The 20780-nt window shown below is 31.2% G+C and overlaps 2 long non-coding RNA genes across 2 annotated transcripts; one reads left to right on the top strand and one right to left on the bottom strand.

The window, feature by feature from the left end:
• Positions 1-2222: 2222 nt before the first annotated feature.
• On the bottom strand, positions 2223-4138 carry LOC146995525 (uncharacterized). Its single transcript, XR_015043129.1, has 2 exons — positions 4009-4138; positions 2223-3148 (listed from the first exon to the last, which is right to left on the bottom strand). It is a non-coding gene; the product is annotated as an uncharacterized LOC146995525 (long non-coding RNA).
• An 86-nt stretch (positions 4139-4224) lies between these two features.
• On the top strand, positions 4225-8904 carry LOC146995526 (uncharacterized). Its single transcript, XR_015043128.1, has 4 exons — positions 4225-4512; positions 5588-5697; positions 7782-7824; positions 8680-8904. It is a non-coding gene; the product is annotated as an uncharacterized LOC146995526 (long non-coding RNA).
• The last annotated feature ends 11876 nt before the right edge of the window (positions 8905-20780 follow it).

The raw sequence follows: 20780 nt of genomic DNA on the forward strand, positions 1-20780 counted from the left end.
CCGTTTTGGGAAGAAAGAGTCCTTCATTGTGTCCGTATGTACATACGTCACCCAAAAACATTATCCACATGGATTATGTAATGGTCAAAAATGGATGTTTCCGTAGAAATATGATGCCCAATATTTTTCGCGATTACAGTACTTACTTCCTTTTTACTTCGTACAAGTAAGTAAAGAACGTATATTGACCTACATATTCTTATATAAACAATACCTAAGTGCAGTATATAAATATTTCAAATCAATAAAAATATCCCAATGGCACCCTCAAGAGAAAATCAATAATTATTTAAATTATCCAAATTTTCAAATTACAAACATAATATGCACTATAAATCTTAATGTAAGTACAAAATAACGCTTCACGCTGTCAAAATGGCTCATCTTATTAAATATCATCAACTAAGTATTATTTCAACTAAAATACAAACACATAATATAAATAAGAGTTTACCCGATGAATTACACAAAAAAGTACGAAATTATCAATAAAAAAAATATGCGCGCATTGTGACGCACAGGTATTGTTAGCAACCTCATCATTCGTATTCGAACAGCAACCGCATTCGTATTCGAACAACCGCATCATTCGTATTCGAACAACCGCATCATTCGTATTCGAGTAGAAACCGCATCATTCCTACTCGCATCGTATGAGTAACGAAATTAAGGCTCCTCTAAACTAATCACCAACGTTTCTCTCTTGGCGAGGGAGTGAACGCGCTGCCAATTTTGGCGCGTTTATCGCACACGCTGGCTGAATGTCTGCTGTTTTTTTTAAAGATTTATTTTATAGACGCGCGGTATTCAGCGCATATAAACTTTTCGGATAATTTATTAATTCTCGAATAGTATATAGACGTTTTCACTTAAATAAAAATTTCGCGTATATTTTGTAAACATATTCAAAATAACTTATTCTTTAGATGTTTCAGTTTCGTTAGCAGACTATAATAAATAAGATATGAATAAAAACTTTCAATAGTGTCAAATGGGGAAATAGTTAAAGCGTAGTGTGCAAATAAATTTATCTTAATGACATTTTAACAAAAATTTCCATAAAAACACTGTAAATTCATACTAAAAAAATAACTTAAGAATATGTTGTCATTTAAGTCTGAGGTACATGGAAATAATTGTGCAAGATTCTGAAGAAACACTTTCTTTTAAATGTGTGAAATATTTCATAACATATATGGAAGAAGAAAGTACAGCATTCTGTGTTTTGGATGCTTTTCATCAAATGTAATATAAATACGAACTAGAAACCGTAATAAAAAGTCCTTCCTCTTCAATCAGATCACCTTTGTGTTGCATTGTATTTGTAATACTTCTAAAAATCCAGTTTTTACCTAAATTAAAAAAACAGTTATTCTATAAAAGATAATAACTTTGAACGTATATAGAATGAATTTTGTAATTTGAGTTATGTTACAAAATAATTCATAGTTTATATATTTTATACTAATAATTTAGGTAAAACCTGTCCAATTTAAGAATGTGTGTTAACCACATTCTTAAATTGTAAAAGGATGACTTAACCACATGTAATTCATTTCAAAGCATAAAAGAAAGCTTATTTTTTATTTTACACAGCAACAGCATTTTCATGCAGTCAAGTTTTTTTAACTGCTAGTTATTATACATAATACTTTATTTTAAACCCATTCTTATTAGAAAGCATAACTAAGAAACTTCTTTTTAAAGCACCACAGTGATTGCAAAGAATGTCGTTAAATTTACAAAAGTATTGAAGATATATTGAACAGCATTATAACAAGAAAGTACTGTACAAAATATGTAAATTTAGCATAACTTCTTTTTTAATATTTGCATAGTTTCCTCCAAATGAACCTTAATGGGAAGTTATCTTGCGAAAATTTAAAAGTATTAAAATGGCCTCTATTTAAGATGTAACTGCATTTATAATTATTTTGTAATTGCGAATAGATTATATTATTGCAATTAGATTATGCACTTACAACATAATTGCATAAAGTAATGAAATTAAGAGTTCACAGATACAATGTAATATAATTACAATGCAATTACCTAAATTTTAATTATAATCACTTATTTCATACCACAATATTATTACAATCACAATGTAATTTAAATTGGGTACTATATTTGCATACCCTCCACTCAAAAGGAGGTACTGATAAGCCTGGAAGTTATTATCAACAAAAAGCCTGTTCAGGACAGTTTGATGACAATTTCCACCGGGCGAAAAGTACATTCTTAAGCCCAGGCAAATCATGACAATAAAAATCATTTAGTCTTATGATTGACTATATTTTAAACCCTAAATTTGAATTCTGCACCAAATTATTTACCTATATTTTAACATACTTTATGAATTATTAGAAGCGATATGGCAAATATCTTCTAAAAATAACTGTAAAATATTTGTATCCATTAATTGATTCAGATACACACTTTTATTATTTAAGTATATCAAAATAACAGTTTCATGTTCCTGAAATACAAAAATTATGGAAAAAGTTAAAGTAATATTCTTAGAAGCATATGATATTAGTCACCAGATGCAAAATCATAGTTAATTTTTTGCCCTAAATGCAATTTTATTACACAGTAGTCAAATGTGTAACTTAATAACATGTTATATAAAAAATTAATGATAATAAGTTTATCAGAAATGAATTAATTCTGCAAATAAACTTTCTGCACTTGAAAATTTTCTACACCTGAGGGGAGGGAGAGATCTAGTAAAATTAGATTTATTATAACTTCAGTTGGACCAAACACCTTCTCTCTATATATATGCATCACTAAAGAAATAAATAAAATTATCATGCTTAAAAAACAGATATACCATACCAGTTTTTTTTCCCCCTTGTTACACTTTACATTGAGAAATAACAAACCGTACAACACTGAAAAATACTATCCTTGAAATTTTGTTTAAATGAAGGAACACACACCATCTTTTTATTTAAGCATTACACTTCAAAAACAGATACACATACCAATTTATTTTCACTAGCCTTTATACTGATAACATGCCATATAAAAATGAAAAGAATTATCCTTGAAATTTAGATAAAATGAAGTAACACAATGGGAAAATTTATGCACACGGACATCTTTTTTCTATTGCATGTTGTCTGACATGATCCACAAGTGCCTAAAAATGTACCCAAAGAAACGCATTTCAATATTAACAAAAAATTGTTTACAGATTAAAATTCATTCATTTCATACCAGTATTATAAAGATCATGCATGAAACAAATCTGCTTTCCCATACTTTTAAGTAAAACTTTTATACTGGAAAATAGACTATATTTCTATATATTAGAAACAAGAAAATACTAATTTGAATGTTCTGCATTCATTTCTAAATCTTTACTCCATTGCCAAATTGTATAATACTGTGATTATAAATAAGCTTGCACAATCCTTGCAATTATTGAAGTCAGATTATATATATTTTGTCTCACACTATTCAATTTATTCTATTGACTTCAGATGTCAATGTCAAAATTCTGGAAGTTATTTTAACCAAGAAACAGTAGTGGGCACCGTGCATAAACAACTCATCTAACTTTTTAACAATAGTGATTATAAAATAAAGAAAAAATTATATATCATTCCAACGATATTGCAACTATAGTATAATGTTACATATATCTTTAGCAAACATTCAGATTTTATCTTGACTTTCCAAATTATTATTTATTTTTTAATAAATTTCAATATGCTAATGATTTTCATGTTACATTAGTATAAATTCCACAATTAGCACAGGAAAACAAAATCCGCGCTTTATATTAGAAGAGAAATTTCTTTTCCATATTCAAAACATCTACATTGGCGATGTTTGGCGACGGGTACATTAACCCTAGACTAATTTAATTATAGCTATTATTACAGAAATTAGCAGATACTCAGGTTATTGTACACAAGAATTTCACTTTACTTGCACATTATAAACATCAGAGAAGATATAAACTCTAAATGAAGGCGTAATTAACATTATACTTACTAAGCAAAGTTCAGCGCCTGGACCAGGTTTCCAATTGTCTCTTCGGCAATTATTTACCCATATTTTTCTTCTTTCTTCATTTTTAGGAAATTTTACCAATGTATGACCTTTCCGTGAATGATTTGAACAATTAATAGCTGTACATCCGCCCATTTTACACAAAAAAAAACACAAAAAATTGTTGCACCGTAACCACTCAGCCGCCATTAAATCTCCCACTTGGGAGCGCGAATGCCTGATGATTCAGCCTGGTATATAGGAGCCTTAAACGAAATGGATGCGAGTAACGAAATTGATTTGTGAGTACCGAATCGGTACTTCGAGTCAACCGATGTACCCGTTACTCGGTAACGAATACATGCGGTTTGCTCCAGCTCTAATATTTGTGAAGTCAGCACTCAGCAATGGCGGTCGAAAAGAATGGTAAAGTCGCAAAGAATACTGTTTGTTCGTGGATTGGCGTTTGTGACAGAATCCATCGAAGTTACTAATTATTTGAAGAAAGTAAGTGAATATTTTATATTTTCAGTGTTTAATACACGTACTTTTTTCACCTATATAAAATTTTATAAATAACGTCTGTGTAGGAAATGTGATTTTCCATGTGTTGTTCTTTTGTGTACGTGCCTAATGATTCATTTTCAGGATTTGGTACTGTTAAATTTTGCACTAGTCTGTTTCTTACTGTTTGTGTCACTCCTTTTTGTATGTGTCTCACCTTTTTATAGTTATATTATTTTTACTCAAACGTTTTAATATTTATCTTAAAGCATACTGTAATTAAGCAGGAAATAGCTTTTAATGGGAAAAGAAAGGCAATATTAACATGACTAATTGTTCAGAAATCTGTTATGGAAATGTTATCTACCTTATGCCAAAAAATAAAGCATGTAACTTTCATTTATTTATGAAATTCAAAATTTTTTATTTGCTTAGTGTTTTCCCTAAAAATAATTTAATTTCTTATTTTTGAATTTAGTTTTATAAATTTGCTTTAATATATAATCTTTAACTCAAAGATATTGTGCTATTAAAAAAGGAAACTTTATGCCATAGAAACACAGGTACTTTGTTCCAAATCTGTGTTCATTTTTTTATATATGTACTGAATTTTTATGCACTAGTAATTACTGAAATATATCCTTTCATGAATAATAAGTAAGTCCTAAGTCCTTTCATGAATGCATTTCTTTTTTGTTTGTTTGATTTTGTTGTTTTAAAAGATCTGCCATAGTTAAAGAAAGAAAATACAGTAAGAATGCTTTACTTTCAGTTTTGAATAAATTTATTACTATTTACTGCAGCTTCAAGTTTCTCTAAACATAATTTTCGAAGTCAAAACTTGATAGTTATGTTGATTATTAGACTTGCATGAAAAAATTTATTGAAAAATTAGTATTTGATCTAAAATACCTTAAATTATTTGAATTATATTTTACTAAATCATGTATTTTGATATAACTAGATAGTTAAAAAAATTTAAATTGTAAATGTGCAGAAATGCTTATATAAAACCAAGAAATTGTTTATATTTTTGTTGCTTTTTCCCTTGTAAATTAATTATATATATATATTACAGTCTGGGGAGTCAGCATCCTGCTGAATTGTAGTAAACGAGACGTCCAATCTACTAGACCATCAAAGATGCAGATTTGGATTTTCTATTTCATAGTTATTGAAATCGTAATGGTATGTTTGTTTAAATTAGTACTGTTTATGAATGTGATAAAAATAAATTCTGATAAGATAAGAAATGATTTATTTTCTATTAATTATGAACTGTAAATAATGTAACCAATTTTCTTCATAGAATATTTACTAAACATTTTTTTTTTTTTTTTTTTTTTTTTTATAAAAGGAAGGTAGTTTTATTTATACAATTCTTGCAGAGATACCAAGAAATAAAACATTTCAGGAATTTTCACTCAGTATATCTTGATGTGTAAAATCGTGTTGTTCAATGCCATATTACTTTTTCACAGGAAAGTAATTTTATTGATCTAACATCTGCATAAATCAAACTTTTTTAAGAATGATTACAGTTTCTAAGCTAACTTAAAATTTTCAGATTTAGAAAATGTATGTTTAATGTAGCATTAGTTTTCCATGGAATAGAAAAGGTTTTCAAAATGTTCAGTTGTTAGAGGGAAATAATATAAATGAGATTGTCCTGATACAGTTTCAGCTGGAAATGAAACTGAATTTTCAGATAGTGAAGATTTCATTTAAGAATTCTAATAAAACTGATTAATGTAAATCCTCTGCATTTAAGAATTCTAATGAAACTGAATAATGTAAATCCTATGATTCATGTAGGTATTCTTCTGTTATCAGGAGATTCAGAAATGTGTGTTTATATGCATGCATTTTTAAATGTAGGTGCTCGTGTGTGCATGTGTATATTCTTTATGTATGTATGTGTATATGCACATACATGCATATACACATGCTTACGTATCTACAGTGGAACCCCGAGATACGAGTTTAATTCGTTCCAGCATTCAACTGGTATAGCGAATTTCTCATATCTAGAAACAAGCTTCCCCATTGAAAATAATGGAAATTCAGTTAACCCGTTCCACACTCCCAAAAAATATCAACATTTTAATATCAAGTCAATTTTTCCTAATAAATAACACTGGTAAATAATATAACAATACTTTAACTTTGTTACCAACATTTTAACTCATTCTCATTAATCCACACAAAGCAACAGCTTCTCAACATCTAGGAGTACTTTTATGGTGCTTGGAAGCAACGATAATTCCTTTGGCTACATCAGGTTTCTTAATTTCTTCCTGCTTCTTCAGAATAGTATAGATTTTCGATGTTGAAAGGCCGCAAGTCTTCGCCAATTCCGTCACCATGTTTATGTTTATCTACGATTTCTTTCTTGATATCGACGGCCATGGCCTCCTTATTTTTCTTTGCAGTACTATCTGAGGCAACAATCTTCTTGCGAGGCATCTTGAAATAATTATTTTCACGTTAAATGTCAAAACAATGAACTTGCAAGTGCACAAACACGTATATAAAAGAACACTGAGTGATCTGACGAGGGGATTCCCCGAGTTGAGCCGAATAGGGAAATGGCGCCACCCATACCAACAGCCTGGCTCATTGCTCGTTACTCGAATTAATCTCGTATTTTGCTCATACTTTCCTCGTATCTCGAGGTTTCATTGTACATTTCTGAATCCCGTCCTAATAACGGAGGAGTACCTTTGCCAGTATTGCAACAGAGCTAGAATGAATTATTGTGTTAAATATGTGGAAATTGCATGCTTAAAGTACTGTTATTTTCTAAAAATATTATGTATGTCTATTTTTTACAAGAAGAAAAAATAGCTAAAAGCTGTTAATTTACTCGGATTTATTAGTCCAAAGGGGCTTTGTCCCCAAAGAACTATTGTTTTTGTTTTGCATTGGTTCACTATAAATATCTGTTTCACTTTTCAAACTGTTCCTACCAAATGTTAGAGTCCCTAGTGTGGGATTAATACTCTCTATCTTAGTGCCCTGTATAACCTATGTTAGGGTTAACCTGTATAACCTACAAGGATTGCCAGTTTAGGTGATATATCTAGGTAGTCATCATAATACGTACCTTATTTTTTATTATTTTTAAATTAAATTGAAAGTAATAAACTAGTTTTCAAGAATGGAGTTAAACTAGATTTGCATTCAACTCTGGTTTATTGTATTAATGATGTTTTGCTGTAACAAATATGAATTTTTTGTTTAAGTATAATAATTTAAAATGTTTTTTCTAGAGAATGAAGTACTGCCACTAAGGTAGAGGTGCTAACATGCAAGGTAATTTTCTATTCTACATTAACTCAATCTTTATGTCCTGTTACAGATATATTGGCAGAAATAATGAAAACCTGACATTCAAAATGAAAAATAATAATGTTGAATGTAGTATATTAGATGGTTAACTGAGGTTTGGCAACTCATTAATAATCTTACACATATTGAGTACGAATAACTTTGACAATTACCGGTATTTTCAATAGTATAAAATTTTTCAAGAAAGCAGTTTTAGCTTAGCACCGATTTTAAATACAACTCTCTTACCAATATTGGTTTGACGAAGGTAAAATATAATTGAATTTAATAAGTTGGAAATACTGTCTGTCTTTCCATGAGTTAAAAAATAATTTCAAATAAAATTTCTTTTTTTCAGTTTTTCATGTTATTTGTTTAATGTTATTGTAATCTGATTTATCATATTTAGTCACATATTCCATCCCTCTTTGCACTATAGTATATAATTCAAAGGACTTATCAGTTTCAGCAATATTTTTTTTACCAGTATACATTTTTACCATAACTCTGTTTCTAAATCATATCCTGAAAAATTAAGGAGTAAAGTACACAAAGAAGGAAAATATGCAAGTAAATAATGGCATTTAGTGTTGTTTATGTGTCTAATATTTGTACTAGATTGTAAAAGTTATATAATTCTATTAGCTTTTTTAAATTATTCTTTTTGAAATTCAGGCTGTGTGATAGTGTGAAATTAAATTTTTAATTACTGAAATGTAAATTTTTAAATATGAAATACTCAGTGCATTTTATATGCATCTTTTAATACTTCAACTATATTTAAAAACTGAAAACCTCTGAAGTGTGAAATTATTACAAATTTTTCTTTTTCTTGTTTAGGAGCTGTTCTCAAAACATTGGGTGACAAAGAATTCACTTTTACAAAAATCGAGCAGGATATTAAAGACAGCGAACTATAGAACAAATATGGCGAAGCTGCATGAAGTCTATGTTGAATTTTATTATTGAAAAAAATATGCTCTTCAGATTTAATGTTAGTTTTTATTGTTTAACAGTAATTGCAGTTTTTGAATACCTGTAAAATAAACCTAATTCTTAAATTAATTTCATGTGTATTTCTTTTGCAAGTATTACAGTTCATAATACTTCAAACAACTTGAAATTTTATACTTGTTAATTTATGTGGGATATGTTCATAATAATTTTATAATTTAAATAACTCATTGTCATCATATGAGCATAATCTAAAATGCACAGCGTTTGACAACAAATTAATAAAAAATTAGCCAACTTCTAATTGCTTTCTTTTGTCCAGTTGCCTCTTTTTAAATCATTTAATACCATAAAGCTATTTGATGAAAAAAATAATTGATATGTCCACATCAACATGCACATTTATAATGATGTTATAGAAAAAGTCACATGAAATAAATATTAAAAAATTCAATATTCCTAAACAAATTAACTTTTTGAAATTTTATCTGGTATATAAGATAAAATAAAGAACATATTTAGGTAATTTTGAATTTGCATAATTTTATGAACTTATTTATGAAATTAAGTTACCTTGTAAAAGGGAACTTTTTAAAAATACCTCAATAAAGCATTTCTTTTGTAGAGGTGAACTTTTAGTACTTATCTAATATATTTATAAGATTTTAAACTGAAAAAGTCAACAATAATAGATTACAATACATTGCAAGGTTGACTGATAAATGTAAAATTTTTACATATCATAATTATGTGTGTAATTAAAACAGAAGCTACTCGATTAACTTGCGTGCAAATTAATATTTTCTTTAACATGTTTGGGATAAACTGAATTTTAATAAATAAATATGTATATATTTGTGTATTATCTGAAGATATGAATGAAATATTTGTGACATTAAACATTCATCTTCAAGGAAAATAACAAAGTCAAATTGGTAAACTATTGGAAAAGGTAAGTTTTATACAATTTCCTGGTCTATATTTAACAATTTTAAAATTTAGCACACTCATTCAAATAATCTAAACGTATGATGTTTTCTTTTGTGCTACATTTGTTTACTGAATTTGTTAATTAAGTATATTGTACTTTAGATAGAAATTAACGTAGATATTCCTTGTATTTTACGGTATAAAAACTTATATATTTGATAATAATTGACCTAAATCTTCCCTATGTTTTCTTTGCATATACGAATGACTTTGGTAAAAATTTAGTCCGATGTCTTCTCCTCTTTACTGTGTAAAGTGCACATTTTTGGTAAAAAAATTTGCATAAATCTCCAATTACCTATTTACTGCATTTTTCTTAAAATGTGCTTATTTTAATCTCTTATTTTTTATATAAATCTATGCAAAAATGTTCTGCATATTATGATTAAAAGATAAAATTAATTTAATATCAAATTTTTACATATCCACCTTTTAGGTATGTACAGCAATATGGAATATATATAACTGGAAAATTTAAATGCAAAAAAATTAATTTCTATTCAAAAATTACATAACACTAAAAGGCTGAAAATCACTTTTAATATTTCATTTAAAAGTGACTACAATATATGCAGTAAATTTTGTAAACCTGAGTTCTATGTTTTAAATAAATTAATGCTATCGTTCATTTACATGGCATAAGAAAATGTCCTTCGGAAAAGCAAATAATTTATTTAAAGTGTTATTTAGTAAACAACTGTTTGCTACAGTTGTTTACTAAATTTAAATTTATGAAATGAATTTAGTAAACAAAAATGCAAATGAACGATAGCATTAATTGATTTAAAACACAGAATTGATGTTTACAAAATTTATTGCATATTTTGTAGTCACTTTGAAATGAAATATTAAAAGTAATTTTCAGCCTTTAAGTGTTACATAATTTTTTAATAGATTTTTTTTTTTTTTCATTTACTAGTGCATTTAAATTTTCCAGTTATATATATTCCATATTGCTGTACATAACTAAAAGGCAGATATGTAAGAATTTGATATAAAAATTTTTTTACCTTTTAATCATAGCATACAGAAAGTTTTTGCATAGATTTATATAAAAAATATGAGATTAAAATAAGTACATTTTTTTATGAAAAATGCAGTGAAAAGGTAATTGGAGATTTATGCAAATTTTTTACCAAAAAATGTGCATTTATACACAGTAAAGTGGAGAATACATCGGATTAAATTTTTACCAGTCATTCGTATATGCAAAGAAAACATAGGGAAGATATAGGTCAATTACTATCAAATATATACGTTTTCGTACCGTAAATTACGGGAAATATATACGTTAATTTCTATCAAATATATACGTTTTTGTACCGTAAAATACGGGGAATATCTACCTTAATTTTTACCTAATATATACGTTTATATACAGTAAAAAATCGGGGAAATTTACGTAAATTTTTACTAAATATACACGCATACGTGAAGCAAAAAATGGAGATTTACGTATATGCGATAAATATACGTAAATTTTTACTAAAAATATACGTAAATCCCTGAAATTTACGTATATTATACGTAAAAGTAGCGAATGAACAGTAGTCTCTCGCGTAAATATACCTAAATTTTACGTAAAAGTTACGTATAGTATAACGTAAAAATGTACGTAAATATTTAGTAATTGCCACTGGACACTTTTTATGATATTTTTACGTTCAACTTGAACGTTTTTTATACGAAAGGCCATTCGTAAATTGCACGTATTTTTCTCGTGCAATTTACGAATGCATGCTGCCTGGGTATTATATCGGTTACAAGGATAGCCTTGCTAATTGCTCGTTTTCACTTTGATCTTCTATTGCCTTTTTCTGCTCTTCCTCATCCATGTACAAGACATCCAGTACGAATAGGGAATAGTATGGATAGTGATGAAAACTCTTCGTCATTTGTTTGCTATACGGATGGTAGTAGAACTGATGAAAAAGTTGGTCTGGCTTATGTCATCTTTGAGAATGGCGTTGAAATTGAACTCCACCAATTTCGTATTAGAAATTAATATATTTCTGAACTTCTCTGTATTTCTTACAGTTAAGTGGATACTAAACCAGGATGCAATTATACAGGATGGACATGTTTCCAGCTATTTAATCTGCACAGATTCTCTCTCTTCCTTTGAGTTCCTAAAAATAGCTCATCATGTAATGCTATTATTATTAATATACATCAATCTCTAGGGGATCTACTGCAGAAGCATATTTCAGTGTTTTTGACATTTGTTCGCGGTCATACCGGGATTTATAGAAACGAGAGAGATGATTGGCTTGCTAAGAATGCAACTAAAAAGATATGTAATACTGGAGTAAATGTTTCAAAATCGTATTTAAAAAATAGTCAGTTAAAATGATTGAACAATGGAATTATGATGATATCTTTTCTGATAAAGCAGATATTACAAGAAAGTTCTTTCCGACTATCTTTGAAAGACTGAAAAATAAGAATTTTGTTGCTCACATTTAACGTTATGCAATTTCTGTGTGGGCATGGCAGTTTTAGTATTTATCTTGAACGGCTTAAGCTAGCATCTTCCAATTTGTGTTAGTGTAATCACGGCGTTCAGCAAAGTGTTTTCCACCTCCCTTTTGATTGCCCTTTGCTTAATTACGCAAGAAATTCATTGAAATATAAACTTAAATTAATTGGAATTGATTGGCCACCGAAATGTCATGATTTTGTTTCTTTACCCTCGGTCTACCATGCTTTTAATGACTTTATCGATGTTTATTTTGAATGTTGTAAATGATTTTCTTTGTATGTTATTTTTCTTTTGCGTGTGTGTGTTCTTTTTAGTCAAAGATGTTTGAATTAATTGTATTATTTGATTTTGATTGGTTTTGGTATCCCTTAGCGGGCTCCGCATTTGCTGCCTATCTTGGTGGTGTGCCCTAAGGCGATGGTTATTTCAGTTTTAAGACGAAAATCGCCACACCATAAAGGCAAAACAATAACAAGTAAATGGATAATTAGTCGAAGAGCCGTTTGAGCTGTAATGTAAATAAAACTTCAGGTGGAAGTAGATTGGCCGGAGCCTGTCACGTTAATGGTCAGCCGCTCAAGTAGTATGGCATATCTTGATATGCAATGGCAAATCTTTTGGTTGTATGGAGATGCGATATTATTTCCTTGCTAAACGCACACAAAGTCAATATAAAATGAATATATACACTATTACACGTTTCTATATGGCACTGTGGAAATGGGGTGAGAATGCTGACACAAAATACACAAATTTGTGCTTTGCACGCAGAAAATATAACAAAGTCTATGTCTTTGCAAGTAGAAAATAAAACAAAGTCTCTATGAAGAAAATAAACTATGTACGGCTATAATACGAGCTTTGAAAGGGGAAACAAAGTCTATTTCTTTTCAAGAAGAATTATGTAAAGAAATATATATTAATACTAATAATATAAAATAGCAATATTTACAGAAATGTGAGATAAATCTCCCCTTGATGTTGTGAAATGTATCGTATTATTTTAAGTTGATGTGTCTTTTTATACTTACATTTTTGTAAGCCTCGTGTAATACTTTGTGGTGGACGTGAAAATATACTTTTTTTCTTAATTAAAAAACAAATTCTGACATTTATAAGCATGCTGATTATGATCATCGAGTATAATGGAACAATTTTCTTTGCGCTTATAAGGTATTTTCTCCCTCCTTTCAGCATGCCTTCGTGGCGTAAGGGTAGCACACTCAGCGCATATTCAAAAAGGCTAGGCTGAAGTCCTGGCAAGGGCATTGGACATTTTTCCCGTCCCATGCTTCAAAAATAGCCTAATATCTCTATACGCTCATTAAGTTAATAGTGTTGAAGTTGTAAATGTTAAATTTACAAGTAGGATTTAAATAATGATGGTTTCAAACTAATGACGGTTTTTAAAATAATGACGATTAAAAAATTTGTTCTTAGAATTAAATTACGAAACTCCCAGAATGGGATTGATAAAATTTAAATGGATGTAATGCACCGAGACATAATAAAGAGATGCGTAGGTAAAATGTTAAGGTTTACCGATTAAGCAGGATAAGAGAAGTACTGAGAAACGAGAGCTAGATTCGATTATCAGGTATGATAATTATAATTTGATGGTAATGCGCGCGAAAGCAGAACTGGTCTGGGATCAAAATATTTCGGATCTGACAGAAATCATTCCATTATTTTTTGATTTACGAGTTCTGTAAAAATTGCAGCATATGCTTTGTTCAGGAAAAGAACTTCTAATAATTGTTTAATTGCCTTTTAAAGCATCTAAGCCGTACAAGCTTAACTATTTTGCCCCCCCTGCGGCTGAGCGGAATGGGTTCGATTCCAGGCGAGTGCTCTGGAAGCATGGGCTCTTTCGTAATCTTCCCTATGTGTTATGTGTATACGAGCCATTTTCCCTTAGAAAGTCCTCCACGAAGTTGACCCTTCTCGTAAGCTTTGATAACCGTAGTATGCTTGGCCGTAATTTCAATAAACCAAACCAAGGAAGACAGGACTCTAATCGGTCTGTAATTTTGGGAGATCCTGTCCAAGTTTTAGAATAGGAAAGACACAAGCTTTCTTTAAATTGGTAAGAAAAATAACTAATTTTTGCATAGAATTAATTAGAAATGCTAAGGAAAAATAAATTTCACGAAGAGTATTCAGTCTTGAGTGCGTTTCTATGAGTGAACTTTCGAATAAACTCTGAAAACTCCATCAATTTTGTTTCTGTTATAACAGCCGGCGCTGCAGCAGAGATAACAATTTTAAGCAGTTGTTGGATTTCCTGCGGATGCTCAAGAGTGTGAGTCGAGCATAGTCAAATGGGCTCCGCATTCACTGCCTATGCGGAGAATGCCGAGAAGGCTGTTAGCTAATCGCTGGGCATCATCAGTGTCGCTGAAAGCCATTGACCTCGCTGTTAGGGGAGTATATCATATTTAGTCTAATTTAGCCAAGCTCTTGCTTCTCAGAGGCTTTCCTTTTGATGAAATGATCCCAGAATTCTCCTCTGACCACTATGTGGTTGACCACATCCTTAACACAAACAAAATTAGCCAATATCTTTCAGTGCACGTCTCGACAAAGTGGGACAATTGGGGTAATGCTAATTTAGGTTTGGCTTTGTTTGATAGATTATGGCAAAGCCCAGTTCGGCTATCTGCCTAAGATAATGGCTGCCTTCGGGAAGGGATTTTCTAAGGAAAACTGGCTAGTATATGCGTTACAGATGTGGAAAACCACGATAACGCCCATTGAAGCGAGCCCGTTCGCCTGTTATCGAACCCCATTGAACCCCATTGACAGAGGGCCCCATCTTGCTGAAAGATGACAGTCGGTTGCATGTCGTGTAGTTAGGGAATGGTTTAGTTTGACAATTTGTCCACGTACATATTTGCAGTTGCTGAATTTTCAAGGTAAAGAATGTTGCAGATATTACAACACACCACTCATTCACCTTTGGAATTTCCCAAATATACTCGCGTACACGGCATAGGTATTTTCGGATCTCCAGATCCATATAGTGTGCTTGTAAACTGATCCCCTGACAAACTTGAATAAACAATTTCTGTAAGTGTTACTTGTGAGAAACAGATTTAACGACAGCTGAATTAAAAACACATCTTAGCTCTAAAATGAGTGCATTTCATTTAATGCTTGGCCCACCAGAGGAAGATGAATAAGAACACTGAAATTCCAGCATTTCGATCTGGGCTCACATTTCCCCAGTAAGATTGGCTGCGAGGGCGTTTTCTTGATTTCCTCCATGTGTAACATGAATTTTTCCTTAAGCATTCATCCGCGAAGGTATACCTCTAAGAGAGGGTGTTACTTCATAGAGAATGATTCCTTATATACTTTCTTTTAATTAAATTCAACTAAATAAAACCAACTCTATTAAATATTTGAAATCGTATGGTTCACTTCATTTGTAATTAGTTTCGTACTATTAAATTTTTAAGAAATGCAATGTATAATTATTAATATTATCATACGTGCAACCATTGATTATCTAAATTTCTCGCATTCACATTTTGAAATAAAACCATTCTGCAGTGTAATGTTTCAGTTACAGAATTTGACAACGCAGTGTTACTCGGCCTTAAGTTTAGCTTATACGAGTAATATCGATGCTAGTTCACTATCAGTAGTCATGAACAGTAAATAAATGCACTATAACATCATAAATTCGCATTTGAATTATGTATGCAGCTTATGTAATTCTATATGTAACTTGTTTAATTCATTTTAATTTTCTTTATTCTTAAGAATGGAAAAGAGTGACTACCTTGAAAGTGCGGTTTCTTGGCATTAAACAGCGAATTAAAAAAGCAAATAAATAAATGATTTGAATAAAAAGGTACTTTTCGGTTTCAAGGGCCGTAAAAAATCGCCAAACTATTGTTGATGTCAATGCTGCCAAAAATAATTGCGGCAACCCTTATAATTGCGACAACAAGGAAGTATAATAGTAAATAACTAAGATTGATATTTTAATTTAGATGAAAGGTTAATTTCATATAACACTTTTTTATTATTATAATTTATATGAAAAAGGCTAAACATGACTGAATGGAAGCATAAGAGTCAATAACTCTTTCAGATCATTATTATAATTTATATAGAAATTGCTAAACATAACTGAATGGATGCCTGCATCGCTATTTCGCTACCGACTTATCGCTAAAGCAAAATTTCATCTCGTTGGTTGTTCAAACGTAATTTTCTATAATGAATGATGCCTTTTCTTTGAAAATATTCTCGGTAAAGTTCAGAATCTCTCACTTATTTGTTTGCCGCTTCTAACAAGGGTAAAAACAATTGGATTTTTGCCAATTTTCTTTTACTTTTTAAGTGAAAATAGGTCGATGTGTACATAGATAAAGTGAAGGGTGTGTGCAGTGCCATTTTTGAGCAATTCTGGGACTTTTTTTTAAAGTGAAAATAGGTCGATGTGTACATGGATACCGAATATGTGTTATTCTTAAAAACGCGTCAAGCAGTGGGTGATTCTGCACTTTACTCAAAATTCTATCGCCGACATGGGCAATTCCCAACTTGTTAAATCCACAGGATATCAAAAAAGGATTTAAAAATTAAACTAGTATTTCAATGGCGTCTTAAGAAATATAGAACTATATAAACTTACGCAATCTGAAACCAGCGCGTACGCTAGATTTGGCGCGCTGTTAAATGGGCTCCTTTGCTAGATTTGGCGATTTGCGCGTACATTTTCGTTGCAATTTTTTTACGGCCCTCGAAACCGAATAGTACCAATAAAAATTAAATAGGAAATTTTTGCGGTTTTACTAAAAACGAGAGGTCTATCAGCGGCCGAGAGGTAAAGTACTTGAACACCGGTAGTTCGGTCCGAATCCTGCAAACCGGCTGGTAGCATGGGCGTTTTCGTGGTTTTTCCTATGTGTAACGTCTTAAAAAGTCAATTTCCCTTAGAAATTCCACTTCACGAAGACATCTATCCCTTCCATGTAGTTCTTTAAGGAGGAACATGTAAATAATAATGCCAAAAAGAAAAGAAACAATTGTTTTCTAATTATGTTTTGCTTATTTGTTTGAATTTGGAAGAGCATGAGAGATATCTGTGTCAAGGGAAGGATGCCTTCATATGAATTTTGCAAATGGTTCATGTTTATATTGCACACAGGAGGAAAAAAAACACGAAAACACCCACGAAGTTAGCTCCTTCCTCAGGATTCAAAGCTACAGCAAAATAACAGTTTTCAGCGATCTTACTCACTCAGCTCACTGGTTAACCAGCATTTTTTTTTTCAGTAGGCGTTCCTAATTTGCTTTGATGTTGTTCATATCAAAAACTAGCTTGAGGTGAAACATTGCATTGATTACTGGTCCCTATATCATAGAAAATCTCAAAATAGCAGCCAAGGTTATATTATACAATTTGCAAATGTGTACCGATAGTACTAAAAGAATTAACACTCCTGAACCCTAGCAATTCGACGTTGGTTTAATCTCAGAAGAACGGGCTGTGTACATGGTTTTTGTTTGTAATTTCTCATCTAACGAAAATACGAGCCCATCCCCTTCATGAAGCCATCCATCCTCTTGTGTGTTTTGACACATTAAAATAACAACTTAACTCCTCCAATACTCGCTGGCATACTCTGGAAGATCTCAACAGTATAACCAAGGTAATAATGTTAAATTTCAGTTATATATGATATTGTATAATCAGTATTCCAACATGCGCGTTATCGCCCATAAGTACCTGCTATAGAAATAAAAGCAGCCATTGTTAATCTAAGATGTATTAGAGGCATTCAGCAGCAACTGAGCAAATAAGAACAGTTGGAAATTCAACTCCTTGAAAACTTTCGAAACAAACTTAAACATTCACTTAGTTTTATAAAAAATATAATCGAATTATGACAGATGACCTTTCATATTTGTTAGTTTGCATGCGGGCTGTTTCTGTTCGAACAGAACAATGTGCGTAACGGATTTTCAGTCTAATATTCCAAAAACTTGATCACAAATCCGTACTTCCAGCGATATCCAACACCCGCCAAATGCAGTGTTCTTTCATTTGATACTACTGCGAGTGCGTTAGCAAGAATCTAGTGCTTGTTTTGACAGTTTCGTTACTTGCTGTGCGAAATTAGGTTTAGAAATTTTATATCGCTATTTCGTGATTGTACTGCGTGATGTTTCAACTCTTAGTTTAATGAAATTCGAGCGCAATAAATGCTAAAAATGTTTAAGTTTTGTCTTTCAATGCCTACGGTACACGTTAAAAAGATAGCCAATATATCATTGTTGCGAATGTTAAGAGGCGCTATACTAACTAGAAGAGGACGTTGAACAAAGTCTCAGAAAGAGTGCTGAGTTGAAAGATTTTGTGAATGTAAAGACTTTTGCTGTGCATGAAGACAGATTGGTTACTTGATTCAATTAAGTCAAAACGTGAGAGATATATTAGGGTAGTTGGTTATTTTAATATGGCGAAGCGCACTAGCGATATCTACTTAAGGGAAGGAATGCCTTTACGGAGAGCTTTTATGGAAACTGTTGTATCTATGATCACGAAAGTAGTCATGTAGCCAGCCCGTTCGATGGAATTCGAATCCGGTCTTAACCATTCAACCACTGGTAGGCGGATGGCTATCGTAAGACGAGGGGATAAAGAACAACTTTAAGAAGGCAATGATTTTGCCTGAATTTTAGCAAGAAAATAAGATAAGATAATTCAATTTCTTGTTTTCTTTTCTACGCAAGAATTTCTCTACCATGCTATTATCAATTAATCATCTCAAGATTTTGGTTAATCCTGGACTTCAAAATTATCTTAAGATTATTAGACAGGTGAAGCTGAAAAAGGGTTAAAAGCATGGGAAGTAAATGCCAGTGACAAAGTAAAATGCGAAAACGGCCAAGTGAAATGCAAAATCGCAAGTAAATCTAAGAAATGGTCAAGGACATGTTAAACTTGTCTTGGCTATTTCATTTGATTATGCTCGACATTCAGGTATGTTCGAGTTAACAGGGTAAACTGGAACTCTGAATTTTTATTTCATCATTCCAATAAATTCAAACTATCTTGACAGTGGAAGAGTAAGCTTGTGTTATGCTGGGCTTTATCCTGTAGAAAAACTCACTCCTACGTGTAACTGACTATTAGTATTTTTTCATAGTTTAAAAAGAAACCTGCATTCGATTCTCATGTAAATAACAGTAGTACGTAAAAACGCCAAATGATGGATTTGGCAACAAAAAATTAAAATTCACGGATTTCCTAAATTTCTTAGAATGAGTGTTTGGCAATTTTGGGTTCATTAAACTCCAAAAGAATTCAGATTAGTTTTTTTGTGCGTTTATTTAAATTATTAAAATATTCATTTTAATTGTATAGGACTGACATTTTGTATAGGAATTGATAGGAAGCTGATTACTAAGCAATTCGAATGATTAGAACAAATACTTTCCGTAAAAAAAAATTCTGCGTCATGTAAAAATCTCAATTATGTGTTGAATTAAGGAAAACGATTGAAGTTCTGCAAGCGAAGTAGCTAAGAAACTTCTCGGCATCAAAATTGAGCAAGAAATCTTCCCATAATTTGTAGTGTGAAAGCAGCTTTCCAATTTGTGTTGTCCAGGGTAAGTTAAGTTTTCAGCATGAATAAGCTTCAGCAAGTGTAAGAGTCTCGGACGCGATCATCATTTTATGGAATAGTGTTCCCATTTACTTAAAATAACGCATATATATTTCGATACTCAAATCTCACTATTGCCCGTTTCAGCTCGTCATATTTGTATTAATTTCCTTAAACTGAGGTATTTGAGAAACATTTAAAATTGCTATACCGTTTTAAGTTTTAAATATACCAGTTAACACTTTGGCTGCCGAGTCACACGCATTCCGTAACATTTCTTCGAATACTGACCAGTTAAACTAGATATTTGCAAAAATGATTGTTGAAAGAAACTAAAAGGACTATTTACGACACCCAAATTCATTTCGCTGAGTAAATTGAATTGTGCTTTCTTCTGCATGAACATTCTTCCTAAACAACCAATTCTTGTAAAATATGATCAGTAGTATCTACACCATATTTATGATGACTGCATCGATCAGTATTTGAATAGGAATCCGAAGGTGTAATTTCGTTTATAATTATCTCTGAAAAATCTAAACTGTTCCTCATCGCTACTATTCGAATTTTTGCAAGCCTCACAACAGATTTCTTCAATGCTATACGCTCCACTTGAAAATTACTCTTTCACTTTTAGACATTGCAACAAGTTGGAGCAACCATTTTAACACAAAATCTTTCAACCATTTGTCACTATCGAAAATTATTTTCCGAATATTTCTTCTAATCTCCTATCCTTTCTTAGATAGTTAGCCCTTCAGAAAAGATTTTAAATTCAATGCTTATCCCCAAATGTTTCGTTCCAAACTCCTAACAACGGGAACAATCGACGCATGGTATAGCAAATCTAGTGACCTGAAGGAGACTTCGAGACCTTACAAACTCGC

This window comes from Stegodyphus dumicola, chromosome 9 (assembly GCF_044657685.1).
Source record: "Stegodyphus dumicola isolate Sdum_Otavi_A_Nest chromosome 9, ASM4465768v1".
In the NCBI taxonomy this organism is placed as follows: Eukaryota; Metazoa; Arthropoda; class Arachnida; order Araneae; family Eresidae; genus Stegodyphus; species Stegodyphus dumicola.